The sequence below is a fragment of the Sycon ciliatum genome, chromosome 9 (assembly GCF_964019385.1).
Source record: "Sycon ciliatum chromosome 9, ocSycCili1.1, whole genome shotgun sequence".
In the NCBI taxonomy this organism is placed as follows: Eukaryota; Metazoa; Porifera; class Calcarea; order Leucosolenida; family Sycettidae; genus Sycon; species Sycon ciliatum.
In genome coordinates, this window is record NC_088651.1 from 26,221,678 (window position 1) to 26,247,954 (window position 26,277).

The following is a 26,277-nucleotide window of genomic DNA, read 5'->3' on the forward strand; positions in this document are numbered from 1 at the left end:
GTATGTACTTGCTCAGCACAGGTTGGTGAAAGGAAGACTCGTCGAGCCATGATTGTGGGTTGGAATTCCAATCTCTACCTTTGTGGGGGAGAGGGAAGTTTGTATATCAGCTCAGTATAAGCAAAATATAACCTACTCAGTTGATTATATGGGAAATATAAACCAATATACAGGTTTATATTTCCCATATAATCAACTTGATTTCTTGAAGGGTACAGACGTCTATGCCGTAGAAAGAGAGGTACCGACACAAGCCAGTTCCTCTTGACGGCCGACATGAGGCCCCGCACATTGAGAATTCCGACAGCAAATTTTTCTTTTCCTCCGTAAAGCGTTCGTTCATCAGCTCGTACCATTGATTCCCGTCGCATCGTCCCGTCACTAATGTTGACGAGCAGCGAAACGGCTAAAGAGGGAGTACGAGTGGAGCGGAGTGTTAGAGCACGCGGACGGCCAGTGTCATTGTGGAGTCGCGACTTGCAGCTGTTCGGCTTGTTAGTCACCCGGAGCTCCGTCAACGCGGGCATGGAGCTAATGCGAGCGCGTGGCCGAGGTTGCGCTGACTGGTTGGCGGCGGCTAGCCGAGCTCGACGACTTGTATACGGCCTCAGTAACGGAGCTGCCACCCAACACCTGAAACGCAACGGCTGCAGAATCTTGGAATGTTCGAGTCTGCCTTGTTCGTTCTGCCAATGTGTCATGCAAGTAATGTCTTCTCCCTGAATGTTCGGAACGTTTTTGCAAATTGTCTGTACATGTGAAAATGGGTTGGCCATCTTTTGTAGCTTTCCACTACGTGGTTCGCGGCTGTAGTTTTTATGGTGGGAGATCTGCGCCAAGCCAATGCTGGATTGTTCAATAGTAGACGCTCTGCAGAGCCTGGGAGCCATTGCCCATGACAGACCAGCATGGCGAGATCTATGCATGAGGGTGTGTGCATTGTGATATTCCGACAGATCCTGAAACAGTCAAACTCAGGAAATAGCACTATCATTATCACTCAGGCTGCAATATTCATATTATGGACATATTCATAAATGACATATCTTCAATACCCATGAGCTACATTGTATATAATATATATGATATAAGTATCATAATTATTATTATCATCGTTCTAGCATTTTTTCCCTGTCATAGTCCTGTTTATCATGTTCAGCATAAGCGAAGTTGTGGATCATGCTTGCATGGTTGACTCCAACGCGTACATGCAAGTAATAAATAATAATATAATCAACTGGTTAGGTTATATTATATACGTAAACTTCAGCGGTACGGCGGAGTCGGGATACAGCTGCATTGGAACGAACACAATGTCACAAGCGAGAAGGCATTACACTCTCGAGAACTTGTGGTTTCACAACACTCTTTATCACGACGCTACCTGAGTGCGCCCCACGTCAACACCTGTAAGAGTCGCATTTTCCCATGAAAGTACTAGCTGCTCAAGGATCGATAACTTTACCTTCCCCTGGACGAATTCCACGATCTTGAGCTTCCTGGAAAGGTCTTGAGACGAGGGACAAACTGGTGTCAAACCCAGCTCGGAGCAAAACCAAAACCCCGTGCTACAGTCTGGTAAACTTCATCCACGTGCTCGACAGACTTGAGCACGGCCAAGACTAACCGAGCTCAATTATTCAGCTGCCATTTCGGTCTCCTTCCTCGTATCGAGCTCAAAGTTTTGTGAGGACTCATGGGATCCACTAGCATCATTTGAACATTGTTTCCATGGTAGCATGTAGCGCAAAAATGATGTATGATGGAAAACACGCGTTCTGCAGACTGCGCAAAAAATCGAGTTGAAATTTGCCGTGTCGAGTCGCATATCTCAACAACCGGTAGTCCCATCGCTTCGGCGATTGTCACGCCCGCTGAGAGTGTTCTCTTGCAGATACATTTTTCGATTGTGAGAATCGACCAAGTATTCAGTGAGTTACGATAGTTTGAACAAGTCACTTTGGACTCAACACGGACCCCACGACTATGAGATGCAGGTTCACTGTACAGTGTACAGCGCGCGTCGTACTAGTACGACGGCCGTGGGGCATGCAACTCATGTGCGTCGTACTAGTACGACGCTCGCGCTAAAGGGGTAAAGCTGGTTCAATAATAGCTCGCCTACTAGATGTTCTCTCCAGTTCCCACTGGCCAGATCATCGATCCGTTTAAAATCCCCTCTATTTAAGTATTATTTAGAAAAGCGATCCTGTCAGCTTTTCTATTATTGTGTTCACATGGCGCTACCTAACGACACCGCTATTCAGACACGTTGTCTACGTAGCTACGTAAGTTTCTACGTAAGATGCTCGGTACCTGGCCCTGGACTAGGGAGCTACTCCATGGCTCCTACCATCGCGCCGGCAGACCGCATGCGTGTGTATTGCAGACTTTTTGTTGGTGCCTTTTCGGATGTGCATGCACGAGGAACTTCCTTCTTTGGAACTGCTTCTTGCATGAGCTGTTTCGGATATTTCGTCTCCTGGCCTGGCTTATTTCGTTTCGGCGCTGCTGCGACCTCCTTTCGCGGAATATTACTCAATGACAGGTGAGTTGACCAGTTCCCTTTGATTCATTTGCTTGTGTTTACTCTTTCATTTACGAAAAGTGTGCTGATTTTGGGCGGAATGCAAAAAAATAATTGAAAAGCTGACAGGATCTCTTTTCTAAATTTAGCTTTTCCGCTGCCGAGGCCTCCTTTTACGGAATACTCGATGACAGGTGATCTCTGAGTTGACCAGTTTCCTTCGATTCATTTGCTTATTATGCTCAGTGAGCCCTTTCACTAAATTTTACGGAAACGTGTACTGATCTTATTCGGATTTAGATTCATTTTATCTCTTTGCCCTTGTCTACAGTGTGCGAAGAACGCGAGTTCACCTTCTTGACGGTAAGGCTTATGTTAGATGTGTTGTCGAAATACTCATATTCATTGTACATTAGTACGTTACAAGTACTAGTAATGCGCTGGTCAGTGGCATACTATCGTTGGCAGTTCCCAATCTGGAGGGAAAGGTTCAAGGACCCATTGACCGAGTTTGCAAAATAAATTCGCATGTCGGGGAGAATCTCCAGAGTCTGGGCGTTTTGATTTGTGAGTACCACCGAGATTGCACTGCCCCAAATACAGTTTCGTGCCGCCAAAGCAAGAATTACGATCTGCAATCTGTTTGTAGTACCTGCAAGAATGTGGAGTACATGTACCGTACTTTCTCTGTTGCTGTTTCAGTTGCCGTCATGTTGCTAAAGAAAGGTTCAGTAGAGAGGTTCTGCGAAACGAAAATTCGCACGAAGCTTCGCGACAGTCCTTGCGAAACGAAAATTCGAACGAAGCTTCGCGACAGTCCTTGCGAAAGTGTGTATGAATTTTTGCACGAACTTTGCGTTCTGCACATTTTCGTAGTTTGCGCGGGCCAAGTGCACGTACGCCATGACCTGATCTCACGAAATTTCCTACGACAGTTCATTTCGCGTTCCCTGCAAGTTTCGCGTCCAAAGTTGCGAAAGTTCGTGCGAAGTTTCGCACTTCATGACGTAGGCGAAAGTTTGTACGCATTTTCGTTTTGCAGAACCTCTCTAGTGACTCATTTATTTCATACGAAATGAGTCAATGAGTCGGTGTGGCTTAGAATCTTTCGCTGTAGAATAAATCTTTTTGTATGTCTATTGGAGAAATAATTGTATTCACTGGTTACAAAATAGGTTAAAACAAACTCACAGAATAAATACCACCGGTCCCTTGGTGTTCGTCCTAAAGAGGTTCGACTGGATATCATTCATACTCACCAAAAGATGTGTAAGATTTTATTATTGTGGAGTGCCTTGTTTATCTCTCAGTACCTCCAACCATAGCCTTGCCCCTTTTATTCTCAGGATCGGTGTAGTTGTTGGAACGAGGTGTCGGACTCAGCAATGTATTTGTTTACATTTTAATACATGTTTATTGTTCCTCCTTTGCTGTGTTGTTCTAGAAAATCGTGGACTAACAGTTTAAAGTCATTGAACTACTTCCAAAAGTTGTGTCGACATCAACAGGATTATCATTTCAGTGCAATATGATGCAGGATGACCTTATCACGATAACCCATGATTATAAACCATTATAAACACAGAATCAACAAAAACATCTGCGACACGCACCTGGCTACATTTCTCAAATAAATCTGATCGAGGGTGGGGAAATCTGAAATATCTGAAAGCAAGACAATTTTATGGCAGTCATGAAATTCTGCAACAGCAAGCTGCAACATGCACAGAATGACCTCCGTATAAAAAAAGTATCACCACCACCAGACCACTACTCGCATGTCATGTTTCCCCGCAGAAGAACGTGCAATTGCATTATGCTAGTGCCATTTTCTGCAAGAAAAGGCTTGCACATCAATGCGTATAATACGGTATTGATATGATGTGAAGGCCATCATTTACATACTGATATAGGGCATTCCATTGATTGGTACATGGTGACAGAAAAAACAAAAGAAATTATAGCAATAAAAACTGCTTTATGGCAGTTTTCTAAAAAAAGTTATTGTGTTCTAGTCCATGGACCCCGTCTAAAAAGTAAGAAATTAACGAAATGTGATAGCCGAAAATTATAATTTCACACAAAACGTACAATAATCACACACAGAATGAAAAGCTACATGTACTCGTAGAAGACCTTTTCCCCTCGTGATCCTCTTTCCTATGCATGCATGTTGCCAATTGTTGGTGCAGTACAAGTTTAGTGTTGAAAGCAGCATTTCAAGTGTTGTGATTATTGTGAGGTTTTGTGTGAAATTTTAATTTTCGGCTATCACATTTCGTTAATTTCTTACTTTTTAGACGGGGTCCATGGACTAGAACACAATAACTTTTTTTAGAAAACTGCCATAAAGCAGTTTTTATTGCTATAATTCTCATTGGTCTCGGCTTTCGCAGGAGGCAAAATCCCGTGACACCTATGCTGCATTTTGTTCCATTCTGCACCCGCCTACCTAAGTTGGATTGATGACGTTAGTTGGTTCTCCTTTTGTTTTGGTTTCATTGTTCTTTTTCCTCCTTCTTTTTCTAAGTTTTCCCCACCATGGCTGGTTAAAATCGCCCGCATCACATGTTTATTGGCACTATGTCATCGTGATTGTGGAATAATAATAATAAAAAATGCGATGCTTTTGCTCGAAAACCCAGGTCTTCAAACGACGTTGATCCACAATTTGTAATGAACTGAAAACATTTTACTGTGTTCAAATTATTTATGATAACGACCGCCGTGGGTCGATTTCTGTAATGCTGGTTGTAACAGATTCACTGTTACTACTAACACTAGGAATAGGATACACTTATCACCTGCTATTATCACGCTGCTGCTGTTAGGTGTTATGTCCATCATTGCTTGTTCATGTATATAAGAATGCATTATGGCAAGGATCATTGCTTATTCCAAGAATGACTACTGAAGTTAGTTGGACTGTTACACTGGTAGCAAGAGGATGGTTTTTCTTTTCCTCATGTTCGGGCTATGCGCAGTGGCCGCATTAGTCGCCTACGGTATATTCGAGATTCAGAAGCGTCTGAATCACCTTATCGCACTCGGTCAGTGCGATGGATCAGATCAAACGCCAAGACGTGCTCAAGCTCCCAGCGGAGAGAGGCCACGCATGCGCCATGTTAAGTCTCCGCCTGTGTTTCGTGGAGATACAAGAGAGTTCAAGGAGTGGGCCTTCGCCATCGAACTCGCCATGAAGTCCCTGCAGCTGGACAACGCGGAGGAGCGCTTGAACTACGCGGCGAGTTTTCTGGAGGGCAACGCTCGTCTTTGGTTTATCGCCTCTCAGGAGGCAAACACGCTGTTTTCCGACTGGCCAGACCTGAAGAGCAAGCTGGGAGAAGTGTACGGCCCGGTTTATGACAGGGAACAGGCGCGCATCGACTTATTCGCTCTTCACCAATATGAGACTCTTGACGAATACATCAACAAATTTTCGCGGCTTAGCTTACAAGTTCCCGAGCTTGATGACCACTCCAGAGCTATCTTGTTCACGCGTGGGCTGGCTCAGGGCCTAAGCGGTGAGGTACTTAGGGAGCATCCGCAACATTTGGCCCAAGCCATACGAGCTGCGGTCTCAGCAGACCAGTCGATGCGGCTAGCCCAAGCAACCTACGCCAAGGCAGTGCGCGCACCAGGGCATCAGAGGCGCCAGCCTGGACCCTGGTCAAGCCAACCAACACCATCCGGTGGGAGAGAAACCAGGGAGCCAGAGGGTCGTTCAAGGCTGTGTTTCACCTGCAGGAAACCCGGCCATATTGCCAGATTCTGTCCCGAAGGTGGGAGGAACGCCACAAGCAAGCCTTCTTTAAACGATGGACGCCAGTAAGGAAGGGAGTGCGACTACTGGCGAACACGAGAGCACCCAGGAATAGGCCACGAATCAAAGTTCAGAACAAATTCAGCCCCTTAGCAAATGAGGAACCACGCCTCGACAAGACCGAAATTCAAGCCTCGCCTGTCAAGCATTCGTCACCTGATACTGTTGGCCGGCCTAATGAAGTAACCGCCAGCACAGGGAGCATTTCAACGAACACGACCTAATGCGCGTCCAGGGCAAGATAAATGGACGTCGCGTTACCATGCTACTGGATTCTGGGTCAACCCACGACTTCATTTCAACTGACCTTGTCAAGAAGCACAACATCTCCACAACAACCGGTAGCGACGTCCTGAACGTCACACTTGCTGATGGATCGGTCCGCTCACAGCCTATTACGAAAACGGACAGCTTGAAGACCGTAGTCGGCGACTTTAGCGCGCACCAACAGTTCCTAGTATTCCCTATGACGCGGTATGACGTGATCCTCGGCAAACCATGGCTGACCCGGACGAACCCACAGATCAATTTTCGTACCAATGAAATCAAGCTGGAGGGTGGATCCATCATCTGTCAACCGAGTGAAAGTGATGGCACGGACAAATCCAACCCACCGATGGAGACGTTCCTCATCTCAGGGAAGCAGGCTAGGCATGCAATGAGAGGTGGCGCAGAAGGAATCCTAGCGTATGTGACAGCAGATCCGGACGAGCCACAGACGGTGGATAGTCCGGGTGGGGAGGATCAGAAGGATTTCAAGGACCTGCTGAAGGAGTTCGGGGACGTCTTTCCCGATGAGCTTCCAAACAAGCTGCCACCCAGAAGAGGCGCAGATCACGAGATAAAAACGGAAGAAGGAGCTAAACCGCCATCTCGTGCAGCATATCGTTTACCAAAACCAGAGATGGATGAGCTTCAAGCTCAGCTCACCGAGCTGCTCCGTAGAGGATTCATCCAGCCCAGCAAATCCCCATACGGAGCCCCTGTGTTCTTCGTAAAGAAAGCGGATGGAACACTTCGAATGGTATGCGACTGGCGTGAGCTAAACCGCATAACCATTAAGAACAAGGCATGCCTACCGAATATTGACGACCTCTTTGATACCGTCCAAGGCAGTGCGTATTTCACCAAGCTAGATCTGAAGTCCGGTTACAATCAGATTCGAATAGAAGAAACAGATATTCCGAAGACAGCAATAAATACCCCATTCGGTCACTTTCAGTTCACAGTGATGGGTTTCGGCCTAACAAATGCCCCGGCAACATTCCAAACCTTGATGAACAGTGTCCTCCAGCCATACCTGCGTAAATTCGTTGTGGTGTTTCTAGACGATATCCTCATATTCAGCAAATCATGGGAGGAGCACCTCGATCATGTCAGAACCATCTTAAACGCCCTCAGGAGGAATGAGCTATATTGCAAACCGTCTAAATGTGAATTCGGCCGGACAGACGTTCTGTTTCTTGGGCACCGGATAGACGGCCAATGCATTTCTCCAGATCCAGAGAAGATCAAGGCCGTGCATAACTGGCCTGTCCCGACGACGGTCACGCACGTAAGACAGTTTCTGGGATTCGCTAATTACTTTCGAAGGTTCATTAACCATTTCTCGGCCATCTCCAAACCCCTGGAGGAACTGACAGGGAAACATGTGCGCTTCGAGTGGAATCAGACTCGACAGGAGGCATTTGAGCGATTGAAGTCTGCTCTGCTGGATGCACCAGTGTTGCGACTAGCAAACGTCAGTCAGGATTTCCGCGTTGAGACTGACGCAAGTGACTTTGCTGTGGCAGGAGTCTTAACGCAGCAAGCAGAGGACCAGTCCTGGCATCCTGTGGCTTACGTGAGCCGAAAGCTGTCTTCTGCCGAACGGAATTACACGGCCGCCGAGCGAGAAACTTTGGCTGTAGTGTACGCCTTGCAGTGCTGGCGAGTCTACCTATTTTGCCACTTTCAAACTCTACACCGACAACATGGGAGTTGTCTACCTCAGGACCAAACCAAACTTAACCAAGAGAGAGGCTCGATGGATTGAATTCCTGGCCGACTATGACTACACGGTACATCACAAGCCAGGGAAGTGTAACATAGCAGACCCGTTGTCACGTCGACCAGACTTGGAACTGAATGGAATCGAGTTCTCTCTGGATGTGAATCAAGGAATTGCGAATCAGATCTCAGCAGGGTATGATAGTGACCCAGAGCTTTCGCCAGTAATCAAGCGCTTGATGGCTTGCAGCGAAGACGCCATGCATGAGCGATACGTCTGGAACAGTGTGGACCGGCGGCTGTACCTAGTAACATCGGGCGATGCTCGCCTCTGCATTCCTCGCGGTCCGGTACGGCTGCAACTGCTCAAACAGAATCATGATTGGCTGACGGCCGGCCATCCGGGGAGAGACAGGACCTACCTGAAGCTGAGCAGATACTTCTATTGGCCAGGCATGATAAGTACTGTGAAGGACTTCGTTAAATCTTGCGACCGGTGCCAACGCGTAAAGGGTAGCCAGACCAAGGCAGGACTGTTGCAGTCCCTTCCAGTCCCCGAACAGCCCTGAACAGACATCAGCGTGGATTTCATCATGGCACTGCCGCTGACCTGCCGAGGACATAGCGCCATTCTAACCTTTGTGGACCGTCTGACGAAGTATGTGCACCTGATCCCGACGACTGTTCATGTTGACTCTAAGGAGGCAGCCCGATTGTACGTGGATCATGTGTTTGCTGCCCATGGCTTGAGCAAAACGATAGTTTGTGATCGAGATCCGCGATTCACGTCGGCGTTCTTCAAGGAGGTTTTCAGTATTCTTGGCGTGGAGCTAAAAATGAGCACGGCCAACCACCCGCAGACCGATGGCATGACTGAGCGTGTGAACCGTGTCATTGAGAATACGCTAAGAGCTTTTGTCAACCATAGGCAAAACAATTGGGATGAACTCCTATCGCTATGTGAGTTTGCGATCAACAATGCCGATCAAGCGTCAACAGGTAACACGCCATTTTTCCTCAACCATGGATGCCATCCAGTTACTCCCTCGAGCTTATTGACGAAGCAGAAAGCTGGAGCTGGCATGGACACGAATGGTCCGCTGTCATGGCTGGATGGCCGCGTAGAGGCACTACGTGAGGCACAGGATGCCATCGTGACGGCGCAGGCCCGGAAATCATTGTATGCGGATCGAGGACGGGTGGAGGACGCCCTGAAGGAGGGGGATGAGGTGTTGGTCTTCAGGGACTTCCTGCTGACGCCCGAGGAACGAGACAGGCCTTCACACAAATTAAGGCTCAAGTGGTATGGGCCGTTCAAGGTGCAGAAGAAAGTGGCCCCGAATGCGTACAGATTAGCTCTTCCAAGAATCATTCGGGCCCATCCAGTGTTCAATATTGCTGCCCTCAAGCTGTACCATGGCAATGAGATACCGGGCCGTACTCAGCGGGCACCTCCACCCCTAACCGATGCGGATGGCCATACGCGGTACATTGTCGAAAAGGTGTTGTCGCACAAGAAGAGAGGACGGCGCACGCAGTACCTAGTGAAATGGAAGGGCTACCGAGATGCCACCTGGGAGCCGGAGGAATACTTGATGGATGAAGCAGGAAACGCTATTATTCCGCTGAAAACCTACCTGGACCGTTTTTCATAAAATTGCTATTTAATTGGCAGCCACAGTTGTATTGCTAGTTTCTACGTGTTGCAATAGAAATGTAGCATTCTGCATGATTAGGATAGTGCTTCCCTGCCAGCCAGGCGTTATTTTCAGAGGACATGCACTGGATCTTGAGTTCATCAGTGTTGTTTTCGGCTACCATGCATTCCACATATCCATGCATGATCATTAGTTACCATAACTGTTCCTTCGAATTGGTACTGTTCTGACAGTTGAGAGGGGGGAATGGTGTAACAGATTCACTGTTACTACTAACACTAGGAATAGGATACACTTATCACCTGCTATTATCACGCTGCTGCTGTTAGGTGTTATGTCCATCATTGCTTGTTCATGTATATAAGAATGCATTATGGCAAGGATCATTGCTTATTCCAAGAATGACTACTGAAGTTAGTTGGACTGTTACACTGGTGGTGAGAGTGTTAAAATTGGGATGCGACTTGCTACAATGGCTTCTTCTTGTCCTGATCCTTCCAATGAACAATGGATCATGAATATCCATCACATACGGAGCTTTGAGCAGATGATCTCATCACATTGCAAATGCCGACAATTCAGTGTAACGGATATGGAAAGTGTGAATGGCTGCATGGCATGTTCCAAGATGGGTGACTTACAGTGTTGTTGTTGTATTCGGTATTCCACCAGGCACCATTGTTAATCCGCGAGCGGAGCAATCTACAAGGTAACTAGGTACACCAACACACGTACATGATGCTGGACAACTCATCACTGTAGTACCGGTGAGTACATAGTAGCAGATGACCAAGGACAGTACAGTGTGGATTGACATCTGTTAGACACAGGACACGAAGATGTTTGCCGTAGTCATCATCAGATTCGCTCTCATGTTACTGGGTTCTTGGCAACAAACAAACAACAAATATGTTTAGCACCGCTGGATTAGTCACATCATCTTTAACAACATCTGGAAACCAATGAGGCCAATAATGCTGACTGCGAGGGTATTAGTCCTAAGTTAAATAATTCAGCGTCATGTGTCACACAAAGATCCAGACTACATGCTTTTCCACTAATCTACCAGCACTGAAACATCCATGCCCTCGCCCTCTCTTGTAGTGAAATCGCCAGGATCCGCAACACGCTGGCGATAGCACCAGGGGACGAGAAATACGAGTCATGCACTGATCCTCGGCAACATATCAACAATGACGTCAACAGTCGCGCAAGATATCATGCTCTCTGAAGCCCTTTATGTACGGAAAATGTACGCCGACTGAATTTGATATCGACTCACCTCAAATTCCATAATTCTCCGGGCTATGACTTTGGTCTCCTTTTGACGATTTTTTCAATCTTGGGCTTCCTGGAAAGCTCGTTGCAAGAGGAGCCTACACTTGCCATCACGAATGTCAAAACTCTGGCGCTATATCCCAGTGTCTTAGTTGCCACGCCAATAATCCAACAGAAGGTCTCAATGCCTCAATGGCATTGAGCCATCACGCCGTAGTACCCTGGAACTCAACGTTAACTGCAACGGGACGCCTCTCACCCAGACTACCACTGCGAGAATGTCACTTTTTTTTGAAAACTGTGCGGATGCAAGTTTTTGAGCTCCGCCTTTCCGGTGCTTTCCAAGATCATCTTCAGTCGTTTTGCATACCATGAGTGAGACCATGAGTGAGAATGAAGAAGTAGACCTTGCTACAATGTCATATGACAATATCCGTGACCTTGCAAGATCCAAGAAGGTGCTCCAAGAAGGTCAATCGAAGCTGAGCCGACAAGAACTTGTGGCGATCCTACGGACTAAAGGAATCGGGACCAACGCAAGCTCTGCCCCAGTAAGTTGTGCTAGCTGTATTTCACTGCATGACTCCCTAGCAAACTTTACAAAGGCCCTTGAAGGCATGGTTATGAAGATAGCTGGTTTCATGGAGATGAAGTCCACCATCGAGCACATACAGCAGGAAATTGCAACGATGAAAAACGAAGGGCAGCAGGAGGGCGCGAAGACGCAAAGCACAGCTAACGTTAGGAACCGTCAGTACGCTACCGTAGCGCAGTCTGCTCCAGCCCAAGCCTGTGAACCCAAACCGTACTCCCACAAACATGTACAGCATCAGTCTATGCAAACTGCCACCGACACCCAGCAGACCAAGCAAACCGACAAACCCGCTCGAATGAGTACTGGCAGCACTGAAGATTCGAACTCGTCCTGGCAAGCCCAAGGTCCACGACGCCCAAACCGCCCACGTGCATCAGGTGGGTCATCTTCACATCCCGGCACGAGTGCGACTGGCAGTACTGAACTACATGTACGTTCATCTGTCACATCGAAGTATGTGAAGGAGGTGACTGTAACAGCAGCCCCAGGTGTTCTAAGTGGAGTAGAACGCAAACGCCTTGCAGTGCTGCATGTAGGAAATGTTGAAGTTTGCTGTGAGGCGCAATCTATTGTCAGGTACTGTGCAGATCGTAACATTGACATCATCCGCTGTTCAATTGCCACAAATCGTTATTTCGGCACAGCATACGCAAAAGTTACCATTCCGGCTGATGTCATCAACACCGTACTCACGCCTGCGTTTTGGCCTGCCACCATCGGCCACACAGTCAGAAAGTGGCGCTTCCATGACGAGGCGTCCATGCCGACGAAGGAACAAAGTACTGAAGATTGACCATGGCTAGTAGTAGTAAAATGAACCCAGGCGCAACCCCGTTCTACCCTGGATGTATACGGACACTGTCCCTGAATATTGTCAGCCTACGTAATAAACTTACTGACTTGTCCCAATTGATATCGGACACAAAAACTGACATTGCTGCTGTATGTGAAACGTGGCTTAACAACTCCGTTCCGTCGATGGAGATGTCAATCGCAAACTATACTTTATTTCGGCTTGACAGGCGCGATAAACCCGGAGGTGGTGTATGTTTGTATGTTAATAACTCACTGTTTAGTCACCTACGTCCCGACTTAACAGCCGATGGCGTTGAATGCATTTGGGTAGAGATCAAAGCTCACCCACAACCTCTTCTTGTCGGGTGTATTTACCGCCCACCGAGTCAGTCACTAGCTTACTGGCAGACTTCCGAGGCCATGTTACACAAGGCATCGGGAGAAGCCAAGAATATTCTGCTTTGTGGTGACTTTAATGTTGATCTGGTCAGTCAATCTCCTACATCCCAGCATGCCTCCTTGCATGACATCACAACCAGCTTAGGCCTGCATCAACTTGTAAAATCTCCAACACGCATAACGCTGCAAGGGAGCTGCACTCTATTAGATCATGTCTATAGTACAGCTCAAATCATATCTCCGACTGATGTGTGTCCAGTTCCGTTCAGCGACCACTGTGCTATTGCAACCAAGATTTGTGTTAAACCAGTGCCGACAGCATCGCCTTCTCAGCGACTTTATCGAAACTTCAAGAGAATGGACTTGGCATCACTTCGTATGGATATTTCTTGCGCCAACCTCTGTGAACTTCGTGGGTCCTGCGATGACATGTGGCAACAGTGGCTGACTAAGGTTGTGCCCATTCTTGATGCTCATGCTCCATTGCGCCACGCGTCTTCCCGACCAAGACAGCATTCACCATGGGTCAATGAACATTTGTTCCTGTTGATACAACGACGTAACCACGCTCATCGGAAATGGCTGCAATCTAAGTGCCGGACTGATTACGATGCGTTTAAAGAAGCCAGGCGTATCGTGACTCGTATGAACCGTGAATTGAAGACGAATTTTTTTCAGTCTAAGTTCAGCAGTGTTCAAGGTAATCCCAGGAAAACGTGGAAGGTTTTGAACGAGTTATCCGGAAGACAACGTGTTCAATCCGTTCCACAATGCTCTGCAAGCAACATTGGGTGTGTATTTGCTGATGTTGTCAGTGATCAACAACGAGCACCTGAACTTTGTCTTCCACAGGGCCCAGTGGGACCTAAGGGTTTTACATCCTTCAGTTCGGTGTCAATAGGTTGTGTGCGTAAACTGTTGGGTTCCTTGGACACCAGCAAAGCGACAGGCAGTGATGGAATACCCGCATTTCTTCTGAAGTCCTGCGCTGATTTGCTAGCTCCCTCCTTAACCCTTTACTGTCCGATTAAAATGTATACAAGCCCACGCAACCACAAAATCTGAAACTAAAATTAGACGTAACTTTGGTTTGAATTTGACGATTTCCACGATCTTGGGCATCCTGGAAAGGTCTTGACGAGACGAACGCAATGAGCCCACACTCGACGCCACAGGATGCACTAATCCAGCGCTGCAAGCCAGGGAACGCGCAAAAGCGCTGAGCTCACGCTCGAGATCGATCTCAATCCACCATGTCATCCCTGTTGCTCGTATCGAGCTCAAATATTTTCGTAGAGACTCCCGGGAACCTACTTTTGAATTTGAATCGGTGTAGCCTTGCCAACAGGTGACGTAAAAAGGGAAAATCCCAGCCGTCGATATGCGCGTCGCGCTCTGAACGCACATTTCCCGGGACCAGAATTACGAGTGCGATAACTCAGCAACCGCTCTTCGTATCGCTTCGGGAATTGTTCGAGGCGATAGCTGAGACTTTTCTCTTCGACCTACATATTTCGATCTCTCCAAAAGATTTGAGCAAGTTACGATAATTTCAAAATGCCTACCCCATCGATCCCATTGGATCGATGCTTGTATGTACGGACAGTGAAGGGTTAACATTGATATTTAATGCATCTCTTGCTGTTGGTTCTGTGCCGGACGGCATGAAGTTGGCACATGTCACGCCGGTATTCAGGGCTGGAAATCCTCAAGATCCGGGAAATTATCGCCATGTGTCTCTCCTGCCAATTGTGTCGAAGCTGTTAGAACGAATTGTCCATAGACAACTATCCTCATTTCTGGACAAGGAGAATTTGTACCCTCCCTGTCACTTTGGCTTTAGACGTCAACATTCAACGGAAGACGCTCTAGTTTTCGTCACGGACACGTTTGTTCGCGCTCGCGATGCCGGACAAATTACTGGTGCTGTGCTCGTGGATATGTCCAAAGTTGTTGATACTCTATGTTCGTTCGATCCAGTCCATTGTCTCCGAGTTTTGTGTGAAAGTTATTCAATTTGCTGACGATATTCTATTGTATGTTTGCGGTACGCAGAAGAATGCGCTTAGCAACTCCCTGTCTGCGTCTGTCTCAGCCATTAGTACCTGGCTGTCAAACCGCAATTTAATTCTAAATGCTCGGAAGACACAAGTGCTCTTCCTGTCTACGCCACATATTACTGACAACCAAGTTGCAGTCTACTGCCATGGAGTGCAGCTAAAGCAAGTGACATGTGCAAAGTACCTTGGAATACATTTGGACCAGGATCTTTCTTGGAGCACTCAAGTTGATTCTATGGTCTCCAAACTAGCCAGTAAAATTGGTATTCTGTTCCGAAATCAACACAATATTCCGCTGACTTGCCGAGAAACCTTCGTAAAGTGCCTAGTGTTGCCAGATTTTCTATATGCATCAAATTGTTTTTCTGCTGGCCTTTCCTTAACCCAGTTAGGTAGGCTTGAACGAATGCTAAAGCGATCTTTGCGTTCTGTGTACGATACTGGTTTTTGTAGCCCATCAAGCCCTTTATTTGCGAGACTTGGTCTAGATCGTTTGGCAACCATGTATTGCAAGAAATTACTGTATCTGACGTGGCGCTGTTTGGAAGGCCGCTGTAGTGTCACATTAAGTCAAATGTTCGAGCGTTAAAATAATGGTCTTGCAACGCGCAGCCTTGTATCACGCACTCTTAAGTTGTCCATGCTCAGAACTGCCTTTGCCCGTCATGGCGCTTCCTTCCAATGTGCTAAGCTGTGGAATGATTTGCACCCTCTAGCTCGCTGTGTGGATAACTCCGCCCGTTTTAAGAAACTGTTACCCCAATGCCTTGCTTTTTCACGCTAGTAATTATGACTTTCAGCTATGCAAAATGCGAACATGATCACCTATCCAATACCGGTAGTCTATTATATTAATTATTCATATCTTTTTGCATCTTTCCCTCGAGTGGGTCTATTGTTAGTAGGCAATTGTCTGTTATAGTCACCACTATAAATAAAAAAAATCCAAAATCCAATCCAAAATCCACTGCTCGCTTTCTGGGCCTACAGATCGATTCCTGTCTTCGGTGGGACGCGCAGGTCTCCAGCATAGTACGTAAAACTTCCCAGAAGCTAACCACCCTGAGAACCATCCGCCCGTCGCTATCTGAACGCCAGTCGCTCCTCTTCTATTCTGCCCTTATACTTCCTGACATGCTTTATGCATCAAACGCGTTCTTCTCTGCCCTCACGGCTCAGCAGCGGCACCAGCTCACTGTCCTCGACAAGCGATGTGTTAGCTGCGTAGCCAATCTGCCCTTCCCGTCCCATACCACTCCGAAATACACTCGCCTTTCCCTGACCCCTGTAATTGAACGTGCCAATTGCAAACTCCGTTTCCTTATGCACCGTGTCCACACCAGCAGCATCAGCCCTTTTCTGAAAGATAGAGTAGCCCTCCAACCTCCCAGTAACACCCGTGGCAATGACAATTGCAAATACGTTGTTCCGCTAACTCGGCGAACATCTGGCGACGGCCGACCATTGGTTTCCGCCGTGAAGCTTTGGAACACCCTGCCACATGAACTCACGTCCGCTTGTCGTCCAACCCCGTTTAAAAGATTGCTGAAAGTGTTTTTCTACGGATAATATGGCCGAATAGCACCTCCCTCTGGCATAGGGCCTCATCTTCCTATTTCTCCCTGATTGTTACTTCGTTCGAACTTGACTTGTAATTACCGGTACAAATACTTCCTTTTGACTGTTTTCTCATTTTCGCAAGTGAAGCTTTATCGAGCCACACTTTTTATTCTATCGCCATCATAATATTGGGCATCAATGCCCGTTTGGTTTGCGATGTAAAATAAAACTTCAAACAAAGTCGTCTTGCCATTTCGCTCTCAGCCTTGCTCGTAACAACTAATTATTAATTCTGAAAGTTCACAAACTGCGACTAGTCTGTATGGCATTTTGAACGTGTTTCACCGTCATTACATGCCCAGAATGATGGGGAAGTCCCTCATTTAAATCTGCGCACGCTGCTATTGCGCGACATTCGCCGCGATTCGACTTCCAGGCTTTGTAACTCTGGAACCACACATCGGGGCGCTTCCACGATTGTTTCAATGGACAGCTGTGAATATTCTTTTCGACCTACATTTGTAATGGGTAGCCGAGTGGTAGGCGCGGTGAAATCAACAAGAAATACTTTTATTCTACTTTCAGGTACACACCTGAGATATAGTTATTAGTGAAAGAAGAAGCGGCAAAATAAATAACTTTCTCTCCGGTGCTCACCTAGAGGTTGACTCCTTCTTCTTCGAGTTAGCTTTCAGTGCTATCTAATCTAATCTAAATTAATTAAACAGAAACGTGCAGCTGCTTTTATGCAGCAGACGCCGTACGCTTATATACGGAGATGCACTAAAACAAAAAATTTAATATACATCAGGCAAAGCTCCGTATTAATTCCGTACTGCTTCCGTATTGGTCGGGCAGGGATACTACACCCTCCCTTTCTACAGATAATCACGCCCTCGTGATTTTCTAAAATTAGTGAAGAGTTATTAACAACAGGGTCAACCGGAAGATGGCAAATTATATCGGAAATCATAACGTTTAGAGTAGACAGAAGAAATGAACTGATAAACAAATCATAAAGTAGAAGCACACCAGGTTCACACGATCTCACGGGGTCAAAAGGGGAAAGAACTGTTCTCCAAATAGGAACTGAAAATCCACAGCACTCTTGCGGCACAAAGCTGGCACAACCCGCCAGGAACATCGCAGGTCAAAAACCGAACTGAATACACTATACCTATAAGGGGCGTTGTCACACACATTGTCCCACGTTAGCTGGGTAAGCCGTGGCTCACCATGATCAGACGCCCACCAAACTAAACTGGATTCACACACTCGCATAAAGGAAGACTGAAGAGAACAGGGAGACTGAAGGAAGAAAATGCCATACCTGGAATCAGCGTTAGTAACCACGGCGGCGGCTGGAGCTATGGTGGAGGGCGAGCCAGGTTTTATCTTCGTCTTGGTTGAGCCGGGCACTCAGAGCGGCTAGCTCGGCGTCAGATAAATAACCTCCCCCCTCGTCTTGAATCGAGGTCTTCACATTGTGGATAGCATCGCTTTGCGCGACGTAAAGAGTGATGGTCTAGCCAGGAATAGTGTTGACAAAAATCTGCATCCCACCACGGAGGCGAAGTACCAAGTGAAGAGTGGGCTCCTGCTTCCGACTGCGTTCCGGCGAAAATCAAACGCTGCTGGTCTTGGGAAATACCCTCCTTGTCTTGGGCAGCAGCCTGCCTGTTGTCGTCCTCATCAGCTTCGCCATCACCACCGGTAGTATACATGTACGTAGCGGGTCGCTTGGAATCGCCATCGGAGTCTCCAGTGAGTGCCGTGCGGAGAGAAGGGTGATCCACGCTAGCACCCTGACTGTACTGCAGGCTAATAAGCAGGGCAAGCCTAGGAAGGCAAGAAACATGATCCTCATCCTAATTCGTCACACGGAGCTGCAGCGGGTTGAGCCATGGGGGTCTGGGGTCGAATCACGTTGTTTTATTTAAAACTACACCGCTGCCACCAATGTAATGGGTAGCCGAGTGGTAGGCGCGGTGAAATCAACAAGAATTACTTTTATTCTACTTTCAGGTACACACCTGAGATATAATTATTAGTGAAAGAAGAAGCGGCAAAATAAATAACTTTCTCTCCGGTGCTCACCTAGAGGTTGACTCCTTCTTCTTCGAGTTAGCTTTCATTGCTATCTAAACTTATCTAAATTAATTAAACAGAAATGCGCAGCTGCTTTTATGCAGCAGACGCCGTACGCTTATATACGGAGATACACTAAATATACATCAGGCAAAGCTCCGTATTAGTTCCGTACTGCTTCCGTATTGGTCGGGCAGGGATACTACACATTTACGAATTTAAGTTCTTGGAAATATAAAAATATAAAAAATCATGAAGTATCTCGTGACATCCCGACACTCACCATTAGTTCTACGCAGCAGGCTACTACCTCTTCAGCTAAAGCCACTGCATTGAACTCTCAGTTCTCCTCAGTGACCGTGCCTGATGACCCTTCTCTACCCATTCCCCCCATTGCCGAGGAGTCGGGTGAGGTTGACCGCCTCACATCTGTCTTTACTACGACTGCTGCCATTGGACGTTACATTCGACAGCTCCCGTCTCACAAGACGCCGGGCCCAGATGGCATCACTAATCTGGTATTAAAGTCCCTTGCGCCCTCAATAGCATACCCCTTATGTCTGATTTTCAACCTATGATTCCGCACTGATCGTTTTCCCTCTGCATGGAAAACAGCACATGTTATTCCGATCTACAAGAAAGGGTCTCGCCACGTAGTATCAAACTACCGTCCGATATCTCTACTGTCCTGTGTTTCCAAACTCTGTGAGCGCGTTTTCTACGACCAATTGTACTGTCATGTCTCGTCACGTTTGAGTTCAGCTCGGTCCGGATTTCGCAGAGGCGATTCTACCACCCTTCAGCTGACGCGCCTGGTGCAATTAGTGTGTCGACATCGGGATGCTGGAGATCTAGTCGGGATCTGTTTTTTCGACCTTGCACAGGCCTTCGATACCGTCTGGCATCGGGGGCTTTTGGCCAAGCTTCGTGGATCATTTACTGTAGACGGCAATCCCCTGCTATGACTGACATCGTACCTAACTGGGCGATCGCAGTGCGTCACGGTACATGGGACGTCCTCGGCCGACACAACAGTACTATCCGGAGTTCCCCTGGGTTCCATCCTCGGCCCCCTTCTTTATATTTTATACGTCAATGATCTGCCCGCAGCTGCCCCGAGCACATCACTGTTCGCAGACGACACAACGCTCCTACGGGCATCTCCTAACATCACTGGCCTGATGAGTAACCTAGCTATCGAGATTCAAAGAGTAATTTCCTGGATGTCGTCTTGGCGGTTATCGCCCAGTCTGTCTAAAACTAAAATCATGCTCTTTCATTCTCAGCCCGATGTTCCACCCCTCCTCCATCCCACTTTCCCCCAGCCTATAGACATAGTCTCCAGCCATAAGCATCTTGGCATTTTCATTGACTCTAATCTTTTATGGGAACCCCACATTATTTACATATGTAAACGATCAAGTTCAGCTTTAGGAATCCTCTCTTCTCACTGTTACCCATCCCAATCTCTTGTAAACTCCTCTTTTACTCGGCTAACCTACGCCCCATTTTTGATTATGCAGATACTGCTTGGGCTGGAATTTCCACAACCCGTGCTGCCAAGCTCGAAATTCAACACAAAAAAGTTCTCAAAATCCTCCTCCAAAACCCCGCATGCTTCCATCTTCCAATCTTTATGCCCTTGCTGACACAACCCTTTTGTCTAAGAGACGTAATTCACATCTTGTCACCCTTATCCATTCTCTCAAACTCAATCTGTGTCCACCTCACCTCCATTGTTTCAACTGGTTCTCTTCCCGTAGCACGAGAAACTCCCTTTCACTTCCGAAACCTAAGTCCTCCTTTCTACTTCACTCTCCCTTTTTCACCGCGTACTCTGCGTGGCTGGCACTTCCCCAAGAAGCTAAGGACCTTTCTTTCCTTCGCCTTTTTAAGAGCGTCGTGGCGCCTTGACTTTGATTTTGTGTTTCTTATTTTGTTGCAATCACTGCTTATCCATGCCGGTTCCTTTTTCTTCTCCTCCCCTTCTCACTTCCTTGCCGTGGTTGGCTAAATCCGTCTCTCTTTGTATTGGCCGGTGTTCTCATTGTGCTATGAGATGCTGTAATAAATTGGTGTACTAGCTGTGCTAGTACTTGTTAGCAACAATCCGAACTAGCGCACACACTGCACTGCATTGCTTTGTACTGCATTCAAGACTGACGTCATGCGCTTTGTTTTGCTGCGTAATCACAAATGGCACCAGCCCGTTTTTGCGGAAAAGAAAAACAAATCTTGCTTGCCCTGTTGTGCTCTTCCAGACAACGGATCGTGCTTCAGCAGTGTTTCTTTTCCCACCATCCCTCCCTATCCAACTTATTCACACCATCATAATATTATCGTACCCACTAACCGGGTCCACGCTCACAACTGGTGTTATCTAGCTATTTGCTGCGGCTCTGCCTTGCGCTATATTACATCCATTTAGCATTGCAGCTCTACGTTGAGCTAACAGCAGCTCTACTTTGAGCTAACAGCAGCTCTACTTTGAGCTAACAGCAGCTCTACTTTGAGCTAACCGCAGCTCTACTTTGAGCTAACAGCAGCTCTACTTTGAGCTAACAGCAGCTCTACTTTGAGCTAACCGCAGCTCTACTTTGAGCTAACAGCAGCTCTACTTTGAGCTAACAGCAGCTCTACCTTGAGCTAACAGCAGCTCTACTTCGAGCTAACAGCAGCTCTACTTTGAGCTAACAGCAGCTCTACTTTGAGCTAATCGCAGCTCTACTTTGAGCTAACAGCAGCTCTACTTTGAGCTAACCGCAGCTCTACTTTGAGCTAACCGCAGCTCTACTTTGAGCTAACCGCAGCTCTACTTTGAGCTAACCGCAGCTCTACTTTGAGCTAACAGCAGCTCTACTTTGAGCTAACAGCAGCTCTGCTCTGAGCTAACAGCAGCTCTGCTCTGAGCTAACACCAGCTCTACTTTGAGCTTCAAACCAGTTGTTTCGAAACCAGCACTCCTCAATCCAAAGATGCCTCTTTGTTGACTTGTTTGTGTGAGGGATGGGGCTAAATATAAATAACAGGACTGACTGAGTTACGATCGATTGAAATGTTGGACTATTATATTTATGGTATCATCAGGTATCATGAGGTGTAGATTTTAAGAATCTAAAGCTCATACAAGAAACACTGATGTTCTAAAGATAGCACTATTGGAGGCGTGATTACATGAGCAGCAACCAGCGGCAGTGTGCAATGTTTGTAAGTACTCGTAGATTTGCTGTACTCAAGCATTTTGTGTCCAACCCCCAGTGTTTGCAATTGTAGGATGATTTTCTGCTTCAGTGTGGTGTGCTGAGCTAGTAGTTTTCGTCTACTCTCCGTATTAGACGCCATGTTTATTCGTACTCGTGATCCAGATTTATACAAACAGAAAGAATTCGTTACAGCATTCCCCTAACAACATAAGAAAAAATACTAAATAATATTAGTTCACACTCTTCACATAACATACCCACACTCACATACCCACACTCACATACCCACACTCACATATCCACACTCACATACCCACACTCACATGCATGTACCTTTCTTCTCGCCTGCATTTCTCCAATCTACATTTGCTTTCACACTGCTTGCTGCTCAGGTAATCACGCCTCTAATAGTGCTAGCTTTAGGATATTAGTGTTTAGTGTATTAGTTTTAGATCTAACAAAGGAGACTGTGACATTTGGACTACTTTAGGACAAATAGCTTCCAAAACTTATTGAAACTCGGATGTTGAGCCAATAATATATGTAGAAAGGAGGTGGACATATGGATACGAGTTAAAACTCTCCATCACTGTAACCAGATACTATATACAGTCAGAAAGTGCAACAACTTGGCACAATTGGAAGGCTGTCAGTTAGCGCTACGGAGATGTGTTGAAGCTAGGTGGAAGGACGTCGAATGTCTCAGTACTTTGTCAGCTTTGTGCCTAGTTGTTACATTTTCTGGCTGTAGAGTATCTGGTTACAGTGATGGAGAGTTACTCTTAAGAGAGCATGTCTGAGAATACCAAAGTATGTGGGCACGTGGATCTCTCCAATGTCGCTCAAAATTTGCAACTAGGTTCCCTTTGGGGTGTGGATCGATTGTACAAAGCCCTTGAAAAGGTTTCTGAAGGGAACCTTGAAATTTGGATACCCCTCAGAAATGGCCGAAATATCACATTATTTATGGGTCTAGAAACGAGTCACGCCACAGCGTATACAAACAAGCTATGAACAAAACTCCATCAAGCCAACATTGCCTCACCTTAGAAGAGTTCCTGGAGCGGTACCGCTTAGCCACGCCAGGATCCCAGATTACGAGGTCCATCACCCCCTGACGCCACAAATGATCGTCTTGAAAATAGCCAATTTACAAGCGCTGGCAAAACAGCCAGCTACGTCCTCAATTGGCCAGAACTATACACCGGCAGATAGTAGAACACCTCTTCTAGCTCTGAGGACATGTCCCCCATCTTCCTTTTGAGGTTTTCTTGAAATAAACTTTTTTGAATTTTTCCACTCGACCATGCTGAAATACGGCCAAAGTCATACCTGCGCAGGAAAGCTCGCCCCTCCGCGATGTCTCCTCAGCAATTTCTACTCCAACACTACTCACAAGGCCGCAGAACAAAGTGTATTGTCGGCTCTGACAAGGAAAAGCAGCGGTGATGACTTGTCACTCCAAACGACAAGCTTCTCCTTGCGCCAGCAATAATTTTTGTGCGATTGTTGATGCAAAAGTGACTGAAGGCATGAGCGCAATTCTTGAATTTTACTACACGAGGCACGGTGAAATCACGTGCCTTGTGACGCAAGAATGCCAAGTCGCGTGGATCATGGCTCTTGAGATTTCAGACTCAGAGTCACCTTCGTCAAGTGCGCTTGTTACTCACCTTGAACGCCCGTTGGTTTGGAAGTGGTCACACTTGTGTTGTTACTGCGCTCAAGAACACAGTCCGTGCGCCAAGGGGTACTCAAGGGGTACTCAAGGGCTGATTTTATTTGCAACCGCGGGAAACGAAGTCACCAAGACGCCTTCCTTTGAGGGTTTTAGAATTGGAGAATTTATTGAATTTAGGTATGGCTCTCGTCCCTTCTAGAGAACTAACCAAGACCCTGTGGGGGCAGAAGGAGACTTCTTTGGCTCCGTGAATACACTAGCTATGCGGTGGTCTAGTTAGTTTGAAGGTGTGGTTCGTATTCAAAGTGTTCCAAGCCGCAGTTCATACGAAGATCATCGTTGATACGGCTGCACTTGAAAATCAAGGCTGGAAAGGACTGCCTGGTGTGTCCGAACGGTATGTTTTGCACTGAAGGCGTTTTTTGTATGAATTGTTGAAAGTGTCTACTTGTTCGAAATGCAAAAAACATGGTCGTAGATCCTTGGCCCACAACACCCCACTAAATAAACTATGACCTGTCGTGAAATTATGTGAAATTGATCAACACAATCATCCACAAATTATCCTATGCCAAAGTACTGCAAATGCAAATAATGGCATCCCTTTACCTAGGTCATGTTTGTAGGGCCTTAGGCCACATCTTTGCATGGTTTCTTCATGCAAATCTTGTGCCTAGCTTCGAAAACACATTGCGCTTAGGGCCGAATATATACCTGTGAATCAGAACAACAGCACTCACTATTTAGTCCGGGAGCTGAAATCTGTAGGATGCTTGTTATTTTCGGGGTATGCCACTTCAGAGGGAGGACTTGAAACTTCGCACAGAGGTAGGTAAGGGTCTCTAGAGGACGATTTGAGAACTTGGCCGTCCCGAAGCTGTGCCCCAATGCCGGTGCAAGGAGGTTTGTTCGCTCGTCGAACACTATTTCGTTGCCGTGATTTCACAGTAGTTGCGCCATTCAGCGCTTGAAAAATGGGGAAAATCAGCGGGTTTCGCTGACGTAACCAGACATTTTCATGCGAATGACTCAATTTTGCTAGATTTTCAAGAGAAACACAAAGAAACACGAAGCGAAACGCAAAGTCACACCGTCGATGAAGCATTTTTCATTCTGTTTGTATAATTGTGTCGTTCTGAGTTCTGAAGTAACATACAGTAGCTGGTTCGTCGGAGGAGGACATGACTGGTGTTCCTGAGATTGTCGTGCGTAACGGCTAAATGACTTGCCACTTGACCCTGATGTCGACAGGCAGGTCTCGTAGGAACTGTCCGTCTCCATCGAGGTGACTCTGGATTGTTTTTACCAATAGTGTTTTGTAGATTGATCCTCACTACAAACAAGAGTACTCCTGCTACAAACGATTTCATGCTAGTCAATGAGCGGACTGACAACGTGTGTTAAAGGTGGTAAGGTACACACCATGGCAGCTGCCTTGAACGGAATCTTTGATTATACCAGTGAACGTAGAAATGCATGACTTATCTTGAATAACGTCTCTTTGAATCATTGTTTTGTTGAAGTTTCGGATGCTGCACAATGACATGCGCGTACGTGGAAGCATTCACATTGTAGAAGATCATGGGATGATTATTTCCCTACTTCATTCAGTCCTTTGTGTGGTAAATTGAGTAGTAGTAGACGTAGTATATTTTACAAGTAGGAATTTCCGCAAACGCAATCAGTAAATGTGGAGGTAACATCATTTTAAAACTACAGCTAGCTACGGTGCATCATATTTATGTGAACAAAGGCTGAATGCAGATATGTAAACAGTGTCATGGACGCGATATGCATCGGCACCACCGCATACATCCAGGCAAGACGATGTAGCGCAATATCTGTGTTGAACGGTTTTTGATCCCTTCATCATGGAGAACAGCACCCATTCTTCATCCGGTTTGCGATCCTCTGCTCTGTGCTGCCAACGACGTCCACTTGTTCCTCACATGTGTAGTGCTGCTGAGCGGGTTGCCACATTCGGACATGCATCGGCGAGTACCGTAAAAGCCCGCAATAAGGCCCTGGGCGGAAGCGTTAGTGACGGTCCATGGGGCGCTAATGATTGCTATGTCACATTCGGACATGCACCAGCAAGTATAGTACAGGGTTGGGGTGACCCGTTGCACTAGAAGCATCCAGTGCTGTAACCTTTGCTATGTTTGCAGCTATGCCGAGCAGTTATCTCCTGGGTTCCGACTGCTGCTCCGAGATGATAGTAGGGCACTAGACAGCGGCTTTGTAAATGGCCATTCTGGAATGCTACCTCAGAGCAGCCGATGATGGTGACGTTCTTGCACAGCATGTTGTTGGTACCACAAACACAGCAAGTTCACTGGTGATGATTAACTTCTGGCCGCTTGTTGAATGTTTCTGAGATTCGTAGATAATGACGCGCGCGTGCATGAGTCAGTGTCTGCTCCAGCGCCGGGTGAGCCGGGTAATCCACCCGGTTGGGCGGCGCTTGGACCCGGTTGAAAATATAGTACCGGGTCACCTGTGACCCGGTTGGTACTTTACACTTTCGAACTTTGAAAGGACTGACTACATGGCTTGTATGTGTCAGATACTTCTTCTTCTTTCGTAATTTTCTAATTCCTGTCCTCTCTTTTCGAAATTCG

General features: G+C 46.7%; 1 long non-coding RNA gene across 1 annotated transcript in view; it reads right to left on the reverse strand.

The window, feature by feature from the left end:
* The window catches only part of LOC135825329 (uncharacterized), a 91,762-nt gene that overhangs the window by 43,038 nt on the left and 22,447 nt on the right, over nucleotides 1-26,277 (reverse strand). The window contains exon 3 of the long non-coding RNA XR_010555059.1: nucleotides 10,639-10,814. This is a non-coding gene — a long non-coding RNA (uncharacterized LOC135825329). The remainder of the gene's footprint in view (nucleotides 1-10,638; nucleotides 10,815-26,277) is intronic.